The following is a 17,399-nucleotide window of genomic DNA, read 5'->3' as shown; positions in this document are numbered from 1 at the left end:
GGCGACGTAGATCAAGAGGGCTTCTCCGGCAGCAGGGGGCACCAAGATGGGCGCGTTCGTAAGGAGCGCCTTCAGGTTCCCGAGGGCTTCCTCGGCCTCGGGGGTCTAAGTGAAGCACTCGGTCTTTCTTAAGAGGCGGTACAGAGGTAGGCCTCTTTCGCCGAGGCGCGAGATGAAGCGGCTCAGAGCCGCAAGGCATCCCATGACCCTCTATATGCCTTTCAAGTCCTTGATGGGCCTGATGTTGGTGACAGCCGCGATTTTCTCCAGGTTGGTCTCGATGCCCCGCTCGGAGACGATGAACCCCAAAAGCATGCCTCGGGGGACTCCGAAGACACACTTCTCGGGATTGAGTTTCACGCTTTTCGCCTTGAGACACCCGAATGTCGTTTCAAGGTCGGAGAGGAGGTCGAAGGCTTTCCTTGTCTTGACTACGATGTCATCGACGTAAGCCTCGACCGTTCGACCAATGTGCTCGCCAAACACGTGGTTCATGCACCTTTGGTACGTCGCACCCGCATTCCTCAAACCAAAAGGCATAGTAACGTAGCAGTACATGCCAAAAGGTGTGATGAAAGAAGTCGCGAGCTGGTCGGACTCTTTCATCCTGATTTGGTGATACCCTGAGTAGGCATCGAGGAAAGACAGGGCTTCGCACCCAGCAGTGGAATCCACGATTTGATCGATGCGAGGCAGAGGGTAGGGAACCTTCGGACATGCTTTGTTTAGACCAGTGTAGTCTACACACATCCGCCATTTCCCTCCTTTCTTTCTCACAAGCACAGGGTTGGCAAGCCATTCGGGATGGAATACCTCTTTGATGAACCCTACGGCCATCAGCTTGTGGATCTCCTCGCCTATGGCCCTGCGCTTTTCTTCGTCGAATCGGCACAGGGGCTGCTTCATGGGTCGGGATCCAGCTCGGATATCCAGCGAGTGCTCAGCGACATCCCTCGGTATGCCAGGCATGTCCGAGGGACTCCACGCGAAAACTTCGACGTTTGCGCGGAGAAAGTCGACGAGCACTGCTTCTTATTTGGGGTCAAGCTCGGAGCCGATCCGGATCTGCTTGGAGGCGTCGTTGCTGGGGTCGAGAGGGATGGACTTAACCGTCTCTGCTGGCTCGAAGTTGTCGGCGTGGCGCTTCACGTCTGGCGCCTCCTTGGAGAGGCTCTCCATGTCGGTGATGAGGGCCTCGGATTCGGCGAGGGCCTCGGCGTACTCCACGCACTCCACGTCGCATTCGTACGCGTGTCGGTACGTGAGGCCGACGGTGATGACCCCGTTGGGGCCCGACATCTTGAGCTTTATGTAGCTGTAGTTGGGGAGGGCCATGAACTTGGCGTAGCATGGCCTCCCTAGTACTGCGTGGTAGGTTCCTCGGAACCCGACCACCTCGAACGTAAGGGTTTCCCTTCGGAAGTTGGAGGGAGTCCCGAAGCAGACGGACAGATCGAGTTGTCCGAGGGGCTGGACGCGTTTCCCGGGGATGATCCCGTGAAAAGGCGCCGCGCCGGCCCGGATCGAGGACAGATCGATCTGCAGGAGCCCAAGGGTCTCGGCGTAGATGATGTTGAGGCTGCTGCATCCGTCCATGAGGACCTTGGTGAGCCTGACGTTGCCGATGACAGGGTCGACGACGAGCGGATATTTCCCCGGGCTCGGCACGCGGTCGGGGTGGTCGCCCTGGTCGAAGGTGATGGGCTTGTCGGACCAGTCTAGGTAGACTGGCGCCGCCACCTTTACCGAGCAGACCTCCCGACGCTCTTGCTTGCGGTGCCGAGCCGAGGCGTTCGTCACTTGCCCACCGTAGATCATGAAGCAGTCATGGACCTCGGGGAACTCCTCTGCTTTGTGATCCTCCTTCTTGTCGTTGTTGTGAGCTCGGCCACCTTCCGCCGGTGGCCCGGTCCTGTGGAAGTGGCGCCGAAGCATTACGCACTCCTCGAGGGTGTGCTTGACGGGCCCCTGGTGATAGGGGCACGGCTCCTTGAGCATCTTATCGAAGAGATTGGCACCTCCAGGAGGTTTCCGACGGTTCTTGTACTCAGCGGCGGCGACATGGTCCGCGTCGGCGGTGTCGCGTTTCGCTTGCGACTTCTTCTTGTTCTTCTTCTTGGTGCCGCGCTGAGTGGACGCCTCGGGGACGTCTTCCGGCTGGCGGCCCTGGGGCTGTTTGTCCTTCTGGAAGATGGCCTCAACCGCCTCCTGGCCAGAGGCGAACTTGGTGGCGATGTCCATCAGCTCGCTCGCCCTGGTGGGGGTCTTGCGACCCAGCTTGCTCACCAGGTCGCGACAAGTGGTGCCAGCGAGGAACGCGCCGATGACGTCCGAGTCGGTGACATTGGGCAGTTCGGTGCGCTGCTTCGAGAATCGTCGGATGTAGTCCCAGAGAGACTCTCCCGACTGCTGGCGGCAGCTTCGGAGATCCCAGGAGTTCCCAGGGCGCACGTACGTGCCTTGGAAGTTGTCGGCGAAGGTTTGGACCAGGTCGTCCCAGTTGGAGATCTGCCCCGGAGGCAGATGCTCCAGCCAGGCCCGAGCGGTGTCGGAGAGGAACAGGGGGAGGTTGCGGATGATGAGGTTGTCAATCGTCTGTTCCACCCAGCTGGCAGGCCAGTCGGTAGTCCGCGAGCCACAGTTCCGGCCTCGTCTCCCCCGAGTACTTTGCGATGGTAGTCGGGGTTCGGAACCGGGTCGGGAATGGCGCTCGTCGTATGGCCCGGCTGAAAGCCTGCGGACCGGGTGGTTCGGGCGAGGGACTCCGATCCTCCCCGCTGTCGTAGCGTCGCCCACGCCTGGGGTGGTAGCCTCGGCGCACCTTTTCGTCGAGGTGGGCTCGACGGTCGCGGCAGTGGTGCTCGTTGCCGAGGCAACCCGGGGCCGCAGGCGCCGTGTTGCGCGTGCGCCCAGTATGGACCGAGGCTTCCCGCATGAATCGGGAAGTCGCGGCGCGATGCTCCGAGGGGTACCCCTACCTTCGGGAGGCAGAGCTTTCGGCCCGTCGGACCGCGGCATCCTCCAGGAGATTCTTGAGCTCTCCCTGGATACGCCGCCCTTCGGTGGTCGATGGTTCCGGCATCGCACGGAGTAGTATTGCTGCCGTAGCCAGGTTCTGGCCGACCCCACTGGAAGCTGGTGGCGGCCTTGCCCTGACATCGTCGGCAATGCGGTGCTGGATGCCTTGGGGTAGATGACGCGCTTCTCCGGCCGGAGCTTGGTCTACCCATTCCTGCCCGATGTTCCGCCGGAACTGCTCAATTGTTCCTGCTCCCTCGTCGAGCCTGGCCTGCATCTCGCGGATTTGCTCGAGCTGTGCGTCCTGACCCCCCGCAGGGACTGGGACCACAGCTAGCTCCCGAAGAATGTCAACGCGAGGCGCAGGCCTAGGGGGATCCCTGTTTTCCGGCATACCAAGATGGTTGCCTTCGCTGGGACCCCTTAGCTCGACGTGGAAACATTCACGACTTGGGCCGCAGTCCTCGTCGTCGAAGCTGCGGCTACCATCGGAACAATCGGAGAGGCAGTAGTCGCATGCGGTCATGAAGTCCCGCATGGCACTGGGGTTACCGAGCCTGGAGAAATCCCAACAAAAGTCGGGCTCGTCATCTTCCTCGGAACCCGAGGGTACGTAGGTCGAGACGGTCGTCAGTCTGTCCCAGGGCGACCGCATATGGTACCCCGGAGGGTTTGGACATACCTTTACGAAAGTGTCCACCGAAGCTGGGTCGCTTGGTGGGTCGCAGCTGGATCTAAAAGGCATAGAACGGGAAACGGTCGGTACCTCTTGATCGACGGGTGGTGACGAAGTCGCGTCAGGGGCGGACTGCACCGTTGTCTCAGGTACGAGGCTGACACCCAACAAGTCCTTCGCGAGCGTGCTGGCATCGTCTGTCCGCTTGGAGTTGGCGTGTTGCGGGGAAACGACGCTTGTCTTCGTCTCAGACGCGAGGTCGAAGCCCGACGTGTCCCCCGTTGGGGCGCCGACGCCGTCGACTCGCTCGACAGCCGACGAGGTGTCGCCTCCTGCTTGGCCATGTCTGCCCCGCCTCCTCCTCCGTCGGTGGGGAAGGTGACGGGACAGACCCGGATGTTGCTCTTCCGCCACGAGGGGAAGACGTCGTCGATTCCGCCGCCGGCGGGCGGGCCGACGGCCACTATTGTCGCTGTCGCGCGGCGGAGGAATGAGTATCATGTCGTAGTCGCCGTCGAGGGACATGAACTCAAGACTCCCGAAACGAAGCATCGTCCCGGGTCGAAGAGGTTGCGGAAGACTACCCATCTGGAGCTTGACGGGAAGCTGTTCGTCAACACGCAGCAGGCCCCTACCTGGCGCGCCAACTGTCGGCGTTTCGACCCCGGGGGGTCCCTGGACCGACGAGTAAATTGTCGCCGCGTGTCCCAGCCCAGATGGGTCGGCGCGAGACGGAGCACGAAGGGGGGAAGGGAACAGGCAAAAGGGGAAACCCGCGGCCTTCGTGTTGCCCTGCGCCCAGGTCGGGTGCGCTTGCAGTAGCGGGTTACAAGCGTCCGCGTGGGAGAGAGCGAGAGACTTACGCGTCGGCCCGTTCTCCCGCGCGGCCAACCTTCTCGTACGAGAGCCCTGGACCTTCCTTTTATAGGCGTAAGGAGAGGGTCCAGGTGTACAATAGGGAGAGTAGCAGTGTGCTAACGTGTCTAGCAGAGAGGAGCTAGAGCCCTAAGTACATGTCGTCGTGGCAGTCGGAGAGGTTTTGGCACCCTGTTCATGTGATGTCGTGGCCATCGGAGGAGAGCTGGAGCCTTGCGGAAGGACAGCTGTCGGGGCTGACGAGTCCTTGCTGACGTCTCCTTGCTTCCGTAAGGGGCTGAGAGCCGCCGTCGTCATGGAGCGCGCGGGATGCCATCATTATTTGTTTACCGGGATGAGCCAGATGGGATGCCGGTCTTGTTCCCTGTAGCCTGAGCTAGCTAGGGGTAGGGTAATGATGGCCCCTCCTATGACGTGGTCGGTCCGAGCCCGAGGTCGGGCGAGGTGAAGGCTCCTCCGAGGTCGAGGTCGAGTCTGTCTTCCGAGGTCGAGGTCGAGTCCGAGCCCCGGGTCGGGCGAGGCGGAGACCGTCTTCCGAGGCCGAGGCTGAGTCCGAGCCCTGGGGTCGGGCGAGGCGGGGTTCGTCGCCTTCCGGAGCCGAGGCTGAGTCCGAGCCCTGGGGTCGGGCGAGGCGGAGTCCGTCGTCCAGCGTCGAGGTTGAGCCCGAGCCCTGGGATCGGGCGAGGCGAAGTCCATCTTCCGAGGCCGAGACGGGGGCCGAGCCCTGGGGTCGTGCGAGGCGGAGCTTCCTATGGCGCCCGAGGCCGGACTTGGCTGCTGTCAGCCTCACTCTGTCGAGTGGCACAGCAGTCAGAGTGACGCAGGCGGCGCTGTTTTCTTGTGAGGTCGGTCAGTGGAGCGGCGAAGTGACTGCGGTCACTTCGGCTCTGTCGACTAAGGTAGTGTTTGGTTGAGGAGTCAAGTAGAACGGAGCCGTTCTATATCTGATTCTAGGAACGGAGCCGCTCTGTTCTGTGTTTGGTAATCTGGAACGAAGCGGCTCTGTTTTTTGTTTGGTTGCAGAGTGGACGAACGGAGCGTGACTGTAAGAGCGGGATGGAAACAGAGCGGCTCTGTCCAGTTGATTTTTTGGAGCGGAATGGTTCCGGATCTGAGGAGAATATTCCCTAATTGGAGTCATTCCGTTCTAGTTCCTTTGTAACCAAACAGCAACAAAACTGTGACGGAACGGTTCCGTTCTACCTGGCTCTTCAACCAAACACTACCTAAAGAGCGCGCGTCAGGATAAGGTGTCAGGCCATCCTTTCATTAAATGCTCCTGCGATATGGTCGGTTGGCATGGCGATCTGGCCAAGGTTGCTTCTCTGCGAAGACTGGGCCTCGGACGAGCCGAAGGTGTGTCTGTTGCTTGAGGGGGCCCTCGGGCGAGACGTGAATCCTCCGGGGTCGGCTGCCTTTGCCCGAGGCTGGGCTCGGGCGAGGCGAGATCGTGTCCCTCGAGTGGACTGAGTCTTGACCTTAATCGCGCCCATCAGACCTTTGCAGCTTTGTGCTGATGGGGGTTACCAGCTGAGATTAGGAGTCTTGGGGGTACCCCTAATTATGGTCCCCGACACGTCTGAACAACAGGTTATCACAAGTATAAGGTAAGTGACATGCTTAGGTTAACTTGATGGGACCTAACAGGTTACCTAGTTTTGTTTACCCTACACCTTGCAAACAAATGAATTATCGGATAGTATTGCTATTGCTCTACCTGGTTTTAGGATTAATATTATATATGAATTATGATCATGTTTTTTCACTATTGCTGGATATCACTACACCATGACACAATATTGCCCACAGATTGTCTGATGGTAAAACACCTGAATAACATCCCATAATCCGTCGGTAAAGAGTTTTATCGACAAACAATGTGTGTCGGTGAAAGTCCTATCGACAATAACCTTTACCGGCACACATAGATCTACCGACAGACTATCTATCGACAGTGTTTATGTTATTGCCGACAAACATATCTTTGTCGTCGGACAAACTTTTGCCGACATATTTCTGTGTCGACACCCTATGTGTCGCTAAAAGTCTATATGTCGATAGATTTTCTGATGTTGTTCCATATGTGCATTTAAAAAAATCCATGTGTACAAATATATGCTAATGAAACAAATAATAAACCGATTATGATACACATTGCAGGACAACTTGAATAATATGTAGCTCAGAATATATGAAAATTGATTACTAAAAGAGAGATATCAATCTTTGACTTTGGATTCCAACATATATTTGTTTGGAACACGATTTGTGTGATGAACATATAAAATATAATAGCATACATGTTTCCTAAATTCTGAAGTGATCTTTCAGTTCTATTACATGCAAAAGTCTAAAGATTCATCTAGCAAACTAAAATCTCTCCATCAGCTGGGTGTTACGCCAACGGCTAGCATACATGCGAGTAATATTTTTTCACGCACTTCAAGCACTCAAATCCTTGCTTTCAGCACCTCTTCCTGCAGCATATTTCTATAATTTGTCAATTATTGTATCAGTAGGTTTATAAACTCCCAACAGAAAATACAAACTGAAAGTGCAATAAAGGTCTATTAATGCATAAATTTATGTACCGAATGCACATGATTACAAAGAAATAGAACATGAAAACATGCTCCAACAAAATGGAAACAGGGCAACCCAAAATAAAAGAATGCTCCAACTAACTAAATCAGATGGAACTTCAAAATTTACTACTATTTATATTTCCAGAAATAAACGCTTACAAGCTAGCCCTACTCCTTGTTTGAGCAAGATCTATATGGTTTACCAACCTGGCATAGACACCAGATCCTTTTGATCAAGCGTGCAGGATCAGTGAAGAAAAAAGATTTGCAAAAACACACATGAAACATATTGAACTCCTAAGAAACACCTGACCTCGGGAGCTTTTTTCCCTTCTAGATGGTTCTAATGTAGTGAACAACTTCCGACCATTATGACCTTTTATTTCATTTTTTATTTTCTATAGGAACTCACTACTGCTGCATTTCAAATGTACCTGCATGTTGCCTTAATTTATAGACCTCTGCGATTCACATATAGAGCACCACACATGACGAAATCTCCACCATATACTACCATGAACCATGAAGCCTTAACAAACTCTCCACCAAAAACTACCATGAACCAAACAATATGAATCATCAGGCAGACTTGTAAATTTTAGAGCACCACCTAAATGGCTAAATCCCAACCACAACCACAAACTGATAGTTCAGAACACCCTATAGGCGAGTGCACATGTGGCTCCCACCAAATAATATAAGCTCCCAACAGATTATGTTCTTTAGTTTCCACACAAGGTCATATTGAACAGATATATTGTGTAACCATAGTATGTATATAAAGACTCATAAGTAATTATGCAACATCAAATTCCATCTTTACCACGAACACATTTAACACAACCTGGTGGAGCACCGATAGGCAGCTGATTTGTTGGTTAGAATGCTCAATCCTAAAATTTATATACCCTTTGCACATCCCGTTGCCCAATATTCAATGTGAGCAGTGCTTTTGAGCTTCCTATGTCCAACTCTGCATTTCTGATATGTGGAGGCAATCGTCTCAGGGAATGGGACTCACATTGGGTAGCAACAGATATTTATGTACTTAAGAAAAATGAGATGATTAAGAAGACTAAAACAGGCACGTTGCAGAGATGCTCCCCCTCCAGTGATGTCTAGAGCAAATACATGGTCTCCATTCTCCAGGGAATGAGACTCCTGTTTTTTTAAGAGTTGAGAACACATGGGCTACACTGAACTAAGAAGGTACTTCTACCAATTCTTTTATAGTATTAGTCTTTAGGTAATATTGTTTTAGCTAATGTCGCTATAGAATGTAATGCAAGGAAATAGCCCAAGCAACTGTATAAAGATCAGCAAAAGGCAAACAAGGGAAGAGTAACACAGACATAAGATAAACAAGTTTAAGACAGTTATTATGAATATAAACACAATGAAGAACATGAGAATATCGGTGAGATGTTGACAAGGAACACAATACCCCATCAACAGCAAAGCTTGCACAAAAATTAAAAGCATCATTCAAATGAGGCTGAATTGCACAAAAATCAAATGGCCCTTTATCGCTATAGCACCCAACGTTCAACACTTATATTGTTCTCCAATACCAAGTACATTTAGTGACAAGTATGAACTATTTGTATACAAACCAAACCTTTCAAGCATAAGTTTACATCCCATTTATCTTAAAAGGGAATTATATCTCATTTTCTCAACCTGTAAATAATATAAGCTAGGACTTGAAGACAATTTTCTGCATAAGTTGAGCAACGCGTGTGTAACTGTGAATATCTTAATTGGCCCATGTGGTGATTTGCTAAAGCTAATGTAGTCTCATGTTTATGCATAATCTGTTCTAAACTTGTTTTTCTACTGAACAAATTGTGTTTCCTGTGTCTGTAACAGACTAAAGTAGTGCATATTTTGAATTGAAGATACCATCTACATTTGCTGCTATTATATGTATCAAAATTTGGAGACTTCTACTTTGATTTGCAACAAACTGTAATAGAGTTCATACAGAGAGCTACTAAACACTTATGTTAGTTAGCCGCACATGATTCCCAAGTGGTACACGAACAAACTGTTCTTTAGCGCTGAGTATGGCTCTGGCACAGACATATGTGACGCCCCGCTAGAGGTGGATTGTACGAGGTTAAATAATTATCAGTACGAACCTAAACAATGGCATTGACAATTGTTAGATGACCCAAACACTGCTTACCAGCTGATGAGCACTTCCTTTTCGTCAGCAGACCGCCCGCACACCTTCTCGACGGCAGCTCGCCCGCACTCCTCACCAGCGGTAGGGCGCACGCACTACTCCGCGCGACGGTCGGGCGCCTGCCCTCGTCCTCGCCAGCATCACGCCCGAAGTCGTCCTCACTGGGAGCCCGCTCGCCCGCAGCTCATCGCCGGCCTGCATGCCCGCCTGCACCTCATCGTCGGCCTGCCCGCCTACAACTCACCGCTGGCCCGTCCTTAGCTCACCGCCACCCGCACCCCGCAGCTAGGTCTCGCGAGACAGATAGATTGACGCTTTCGGCATTCTAGGTTTTTTATCGGGCTGGGTATATCAAACGTGGGTCATAGCTCTCCAGTCAACTAACATATACAATGTTTATCAGGCAAAATACCGAGAAAAAATAATATAATCCTCACTAGTTCAACAGAGATGTGCCTTCTTTTTTTTGCAAAGGGTCGCTAGTTCAATTCCTTCTTAGTACGCGCGCTAATTATCTTTTTTGCGCAGGATACCAACAAATGATTCGATGCTATTTTTTCCCGACAGACTTTGTGCCACGCTTAATCATTTGTACCAATAGGTGGTCTGCCACAATAGCTCTATATTATTGCTGACAGATTTGTTGACGCCAATACAATAACTACAGATGAATAGTGTGAAGATAATATTTGGCGACAGTCTGTCGCCAAACGTCTATTTTTACCGTCAGATGTTTGAAGCTAAAATTGTGTCATGGTGTAGTTATTATTTATTATTCATGATAAGATTATTGTGTTAAACGGAATATGAAGCTTAACCTAAGATAACAGTGCTATCATAAGGGTAGAATTGGATGACTTTGGCTAATTAATTAGGAAAGGTAGTGTGAGTTAATCCTTTCCCGAAAGGGGCAAGCGAGGTGGAGAAGCTGCCATGTATAGGGAAGTCCTTGGGTCGATCTGTCTATGATAGCTTTTCGGACGAGGTATTCCTATATCTCCTTCGACCCAAAAATGTAGCGGGTTCTCTCGTGCTAGTGAAACTTTAGAAAGACCTCGTAGTGCTATCCTGCCTCGACTCCTCGGTAGTGGTGTATGGGGACCTAAAAGAAAAATGTGCCCTTGGACCATATCTAAATGTTTTGGTGATTAATTGCTCAACACATCACTTTGAACTAACATGCCTACTATGAGTATGAGCACGGGTATGTTGAAAGGAAATTTGAGAAATATAGGAGTATATTGCAAATTGTATTCAAATGAAGGAACAAAGGTATGGGTCTATCACTTAGTAAACTGTTTTAGTTGCTAACTAAGTTCATCTAACTGCTAGAAGACTCTCCAAGTCGAGACAAATTGAAGTGAAGAAGTTTGGCTATGTTTGGCCAAACTTGCACTAGTTTGGGGAGCCCCGGAATGTCCGGTGTTCACCGGACAGTGTCCGGTTCCCAAGCTAGACAACTGGCTGAATAGGTTATTCTCAGAAAATTTGTCAAATGCTCTGTCTATAATTCACCGGACTGTATGGTGTGCACCAGACTGTCCGGTGAGCTATGCGGCCAATGGCTCTCGCCAGCGCCAATGGTCGGCGCGCAATCAACGATGGACACATGGCAGCACCAGACTGTCTAGTGCGCCATCGGACTGTCCGGTGTGTCGGGCAGCCAAAGGATGCAACGACTAACTCAGCGGTCGATGTGGCTGGTATGGAAAGAAATCGTGTACTATTCATTGTCCGGTGTGCACCGGATACCCACGGACAAAAGGTAATCATGGCCTTCCAAATGAAGATCAAACAACTCCTTTGGTCCTCGAGACTATAAAAGGACCCCCTAGGCGCATGAAGCAGTTACACAAGCATTCCTTGAGCATACTACAACTCCGAGACTCTACGACCACGCTGTTGTTTCATTAGATAGAGATTTGAGCGCGTTCTTGAGCTGTGACTCCGCTGTTTTGTTTTGTGCGCTCTTTTCTTGACTCGTGTGCGTGTTCACATGGCTTGTGGGTAAACTTGGCTTGTGGGTGAATATGCACAACCTTTGCAGAGTGTAAAACTGGTATATCAGTCGTGCTCACGATCAAGAGCGACTCAGGACACTCGCATGATTAACTTATGAAATTAAACCTAACCTGTCATTTGCATTGCATTGTGGGATTTATTATTAATTGTGATATGTTATTTAATTACGATGATATCCACTTATACTTAGTAATTGCTAATATATTTTGTCCAACTTGTTAAAAGCAATGGTCAGCCTTAACCATTTTCCTTGGTAAGCATTACACTACACTTTTCCCCACACTTGCTGAGCGATGAACGTATGTGAGCTCACTCTTGCTAAACTCACACAAGGTCAAGAACCGGTACCATAAGATGAGAAGCAGGAATGATGCTACAATGAGTTCGGAGAGGTCTAGCTCGTCGTCTCCCAGTCAAATATGATTGTGGAGGATCATTGTCATCATATGGTGTAATCTATTTAGCTATTTTGTACAGAACTTCTATTATATAATAAAGATGTGGCATTGATTTCTGTACTATGAGTCATCATATGTGTGAGACTTGATCCTAGCACACATTTGAGATGTGCCTGGGTTGCCCTTAAATCTGGGTATGACAGCTGGAGAGACTATAGACACTATGTTTTCTCGGTTCCAGCCCATCATGAACAAGATGTGTGCCAACAAGGACAAATTACCTACGATGATCATGAGAGAGCGCACATGCTACTTCATGCTCTGGATCAAAGGGTTTGGGAGGTGAAGGTTCCAGCGATCATCGAGTCGCCTAACTATGAGATTCTCACCGTGGACGAGCTGTTCAATAAGCTCAAGTCCACAGAGTTTGACCACTAGACCTGGGCCAAGATTGAGAACCCTGGTGCACCCACCATGGCCCTAGTCTCTAGAGGTGGTTCCTCCTCTAACCCCTAAATTGCAATGTTTGCTTTGTCTTCTTTGCTGTCTATCACAGAGGCGCAAGGGAAATCGAGAGTACACCTCCAGCAAGTACAAATCCAAGGGGGATCCATGGGGCGCTTGGTGATGATGCGATGGGCAATGACGACCAAGACATCGGTGACAACTCTTCTTCTAATGACGGAGGCCTGGAGAACATATGGTTCATGGATTCTGGTTGTTCGTGTCACATGACCGGAAGCAAAAAAATGGTTCTCAGCCTCTACCCTATGATTGGTAAGGAATACATCACATTCGGGGATAAGTCGAGAGGTAAGGATGTCTCTAGTGCCTTCGTTTGAGTAAACGAGAGTTTTGTTCTTAAGGATGTGGCTTTGGTTTCGAATTTGTATTTCAATCTCCTTTCTTATTCGCAACTCTTTGAGTATGATTATTAATGCACTTTAAAAGGGCCTTTCTCGAGTTTTAGATGCTCACGGGGATCTTGTTTGTCGGATTTCCCCTTTTGGTCGAGTTTTTCAAGCTGATTTTACACTCTCTTCTGGCCCTTCTCGATGTCTGTTGGTAGGATCCTCTTCTTTGATTTGGAAGTGGTATAGGAGACTAAGACACTTCATCTTTGATATTTTGTGTAGATTGAGCTCACTATGTTGGAGATTTGGTGTGGAAGACAATCCTACCATTGAAGACTAAGGATCACAAGTTTGGCAAATGGTCTCTAGATGGGGAGGGTCTTATCAGGTTGTACAGGTGATTTTTGGTAATACATACATATTGGAAACATTGCAAGAAGAGAAGTTACCGAAAGCATGGAACACCCGTTTCCTAAAGCAGTACTATCCTAGTGTGTGGTATGATGCAGAGAAAGTCGACGTTCTCACATCAGGTTATATTCCCAGAACATATGTAAGGAACTAGGTGCTTTTGGCTTGACAAACTCTGCCAAAATGCGGGGGGCATGTGTTGAGCGACAAATCTGGCACCTATACGACTAGACGGTCCGACCTTGTGGTACGAATGGTTTGACTTGACAGCCTGGACGACCTGTGATTAGATTAATTCAGGTTGGAGTCCTAATGTTTGGTGAGGTTATCCTAATATCTTGCAGGATTTTGTTAGGTTTTGCCTAGTAACGGGTTTAGACCTCTCTCCTAAATATATGAAGGGTGTGATATCCTGGCCCCTGGGATGGTGATTTCCTGGCCCAAGGCTTAATAAAATTAATAGAGTATCCATACCAACAAGGTGCATCTTCTTTTTTGGAAGCCTATCTCGAAAGAACCTCCAAGTTAAGCGTGCTTGGCTTGGAGAAATTTGGGATGGGTGACCGACCTGTAAGTTTTCTCGGGTGCGCATGAGTGAGGACAAAGTGTGCACAAAAGACCCATGTTGGTCTGTGGGGACAATATATGATCCTAGAGAGTTGCTAGAAGTAAGTACCGCTGGTCCAGGGATTGGACGGGGTGTTACAAGTGGTATCAGAACCGACCCTCGAGGTTTCACGGGCGTGTGTGCGCTAGGGGTTCGGGTATATGGCGCATGACGCATGTGGGCCCAAAGTGGTCACATGGCATGGCATATGACGACACTAGACACACAGACACTACACCAAAATAGTGAACTTCCTAGAGCCTAAACCCTAGGAAGTTAGCCCTAAACTCTCGGAAGTTAGCTAAACTCTCGGAAGTTAAGCCATCCCGTCGGAAGTTTGGCTCTCGAAAATTTTTTGTCGGAATTTAGCTTAACTTCCTAGAGACCTCTAGGAAGTTAGCTAACTTCCTACAGCCAAAGAAGCCTCTCGGAAGTTAGTAGCTTCACGCCGTCAGCTGACTAAGTTCCTACGACTAACTTCCTACGGCTGACTGTAGCCGGCTAACTTCCTACGGCTGACTGTAGCCCCTAGGAAGTTAGCTGGCTAACTTCCTACGACCCAATTGGCCTCTAGGAAGTTAATTTGTCCAGCATTACAAATGCTTTTTATTTTTATTTTACACCACATTCCATAACATAACAAATATATCAACAGCTATATAGCACAACATATTTTCACATAAACCATCTCACACACAATCACATAACAATATTTAAATCCATAGTCTCATCAATTACATCACAAAAGTCTCATCTGTAGTCATATTTACTATTTAGAAATAAATTATAGAATTACAATAGTATCCACATACAACGTCATTTTTCTTGTTCCATACAAAGATTGTAAGGGAAAAATAGTATCAAAGCCATATTGAAATTTACTACCTCTCCATCCTCCATCTCTAGCGCAACTAAATCTTCACTGATTTGTGTTCATCCGTTCTTAGTCAACAAATGAACTTGCTTCACATTACTGCTTGGTGATAAGAAGACACCAATGCAAAGGATGCATCCAGCTTCTTTGCCAACCATGGTAGTTTCAAGATGCAGAGTTTTTGTACGATTGTCTGTCTTCTTTACTTCCTTCAATTCATTCATACATTGTCAGCAACACCGGTGCCCAAGGCCCCATGAAATACGAACGAGGGTTGAATCTCCAGCGGGCTGAAACTCCAAGTAACTAAACACATGCTCTAAAAGTCTGAAACGTACTATTAAAAACCAACACATTTGGCAATGGCAGAATGTAGTGCCCACAGACATAAGCAGATTCAATTCATATTAACAAACGAAGTTACTAGCAACATAGAGTCTGACAAGGACTTACAACTCATTACAGGATGAAATAGAGATATAGTTGTATGCCCTAGCAGACAACCTTGTCATGCGTCATACCAGATTTCTTGCTTAAAAATTGATCAGCAACCTACAACATGAAGAAAGGAACAAACATCAGAAGGTTCAGTACAATAGTCTATGAATTTTCAGGTTTGCACATGTTATCGTTAGTTCAAAAACCTAAAGAGTTCAAGCCAGCAAAATCAAACCCATTCAAGAACAAAGGACTTGTTCATATCTACAAATAAACAAAGGAATGCAAAACAATGAATTGATGTTTTAAGAGAGTCATATATCCAAGTAAAGAATAGAACTTTGGACCATTTAGCCTGGTAAATTTGTATTGTACTCCTACAGTTAAGCTCCCTTTTCTCCCAACCAACCATGCCCTAAAGGGTACCTTGTTGGATACTGCAAAGAAAAGAATTAGCTTGACATGCATGTTAGATATGAACAGAGCCACATAAGAATATTATTAAGGAACGATCCAATACATTAAATCGATTCAAAACTATGGAGATGCATCTAGTTGTTATATCATTCTTAATGAAATTCAATAAACAACAACAACACTTAATCCCGAGCAAGTTGGGGTAGCAAACCACCAACAAAAAGATAGAAAAGAAAAGGAGGTGTTTTAACTGTAGATAGATGTATACAGTTGGGACATTTATATGAACCATTTTTTTCTGGTAGGACTGCAAAAATTGAAGTGCAAGGCTGCAAGCATACAATGAAACAAAAGCACTGGAGTGATCGATATAGATGAACTGCAATGCAATAATAACATATCTATCTACAATCATTATTGCCACTTATATTTCAACAAAACCATGTTCTGTTGAATACCAATGGCATAAGTTTTTTCAGCAAAGAATGCATGAGTAGGAGCATAACTGGGAACCCTATGCATTGCATTGACTTTGAGAGATATTTCAGAGGAAGCCTGGCTATCAGGCATATGGCTGTGGCAAAGGCACTAGGGAAAATGTTGTCTGGGGCATTTGTTTAGGCAGCTTCCAGTCATTTATCTCTCTTATGAATGTAACGGAGAACCAACTAGGATTGTCTTGTACTGGGAGCTAATTTCTCTTTCTTAATAAGAAGATGTGTGGCTCCTGCATATTTGCGAATAAACAACACATGGAACCAATATGCAATATATTATAGTGATTTAGCCATCCACATTTAAAATGTCTAATCTAGTATGTAGTTCATGATTTCTAAATGCATCATAGTTCTTCACAGATAGGTGCAATCAGGTATCCATGGTTGAATGTGACATCAACCACAGATGCATCAACTAGATCCACGCTTCATACAACACCAAACCAACTGAGCAGCCAAAACCAACAACGTGCACGGAATGTATTAAAAATAGACTAGATCCAACATTGAACTTAGTTGTATCAAATCCCGGAATGTATTTAAAAATAGACTGTGAATCACAAATGACCCAGAAAATAAAATGCAGCATCAAAAAATGAACATTTATAGACAGTATAAATGAAAGAAGGGAATGAATAACATAGAAATACTACATTTCAAATTTTTTGATGCAGTCCTCGATAGATGGAAGTGTATTGCAGTCCAATAAACCGATGAGAATTACTGAGTACTAACCTCAACATACTTTTAACGAGGGGATCCAATGGCTACTGCTGTGGACCGACGCCGGTGGGGTAACTCGCTGCCAGGGAGAGGGTGATGGCCACCATGGCTGACTCACCCATGGGGAAGAGATGGGGGCCGTGCACCATAGAGGAGCAGAGGTAGGGTGCCGTGAGGGAGGCGAGCCGCAGGGGAGGAGCTCGGCCATGGAGATCCAGGGCGGCCATGGGAACTTGTTGGAGCAGGGAGCACTGGGGATGGAGGAGATGGCTAGGCGAGCACAAGTATGAACTCCATGGCGGTCGTCCAAGTTGCAGAGATGAGGGAGAGAGGAGTAGGGAGGGCGTCGTGGTTGGGACAGACGCCATGGGGGAGCTCGCCATGGAAGAAACCCCTGCATGCAGATCAGAGGGGGGCAAGCTGGAGCTGGGCGACGCCCTGGAGAGGGGCAGGGAGCCGGGAACAGGAAGCAGGGGGACAGATCCGACCACGGCCAGGAGAGTACGCCAGCGAGGCTTGGTGGAGGAGCACCGGGCACGGCTCAAGGAAGAAGAGGCGGGGCGAGCAGGGAGATAGGAGAAGGGTGGCCGGTGCTGCTAGGGAAAAATTTCAGAGAGAAAAGAATACGTGGGTGAGGGAAAGAGATAAGGGAGATGACAACTTCAAGAGATTTCCACGACCGTGGAGGATAAAGGAACAAGCTAGACGGTGGATGAAGCTAACTTCCTAGAGGCTGCCGTAGGAAGTTAGCATGGACAACTAACTTCCTAGAGGCGGCCGTAGGAAGTTAGCTTTTCGTTTGACTGGTCAAAAGC

At 48.6% G+C, this 17,399-nt stretch overlaps 1 long non-coding RNA gene across 1 annotated transcript; it reads right to left on the bottom strand.

Moving 5' to 3' along the window:
- Window positions 1–6,741: 6,741 nt before the first annotated feature.
- On the bottom strand, window positions 6,742–9,756 carry LOC103626948 (uncharacterized). Its single transcript, XR_553262.4, has 2 exons — window positions 9,344–9,756; window positions 6,742–7,047 (listed from the first exon to the last, which is right to left on the bottom strand). It is a non-coding gene; the product is annotated as an uncharacterized lncRNA (long non-coding RNA).
- Between the last annotated feature and the right edge of the window lie 7,643 nt (window positions 9,757–17,399).

The sequence above is a fragment of the Zea mays genome, chromosome 5, assembly GCF_902167145.1.
Source record: "Zea mays cultivar B73 chromosome 5, Zm-B73-REFERENCE-NAM-5.0, whole genome shotgun sequence".
Taxonomy (NCBI): Eukaryota; Viridiplantae; Streptophyta; class Magnoliopsida; order Poales; family Poaceae; genus Zea; species Zea mays.
This window is presented reverse-complemented; position numbering and strand designations above follow the sequence as displayed.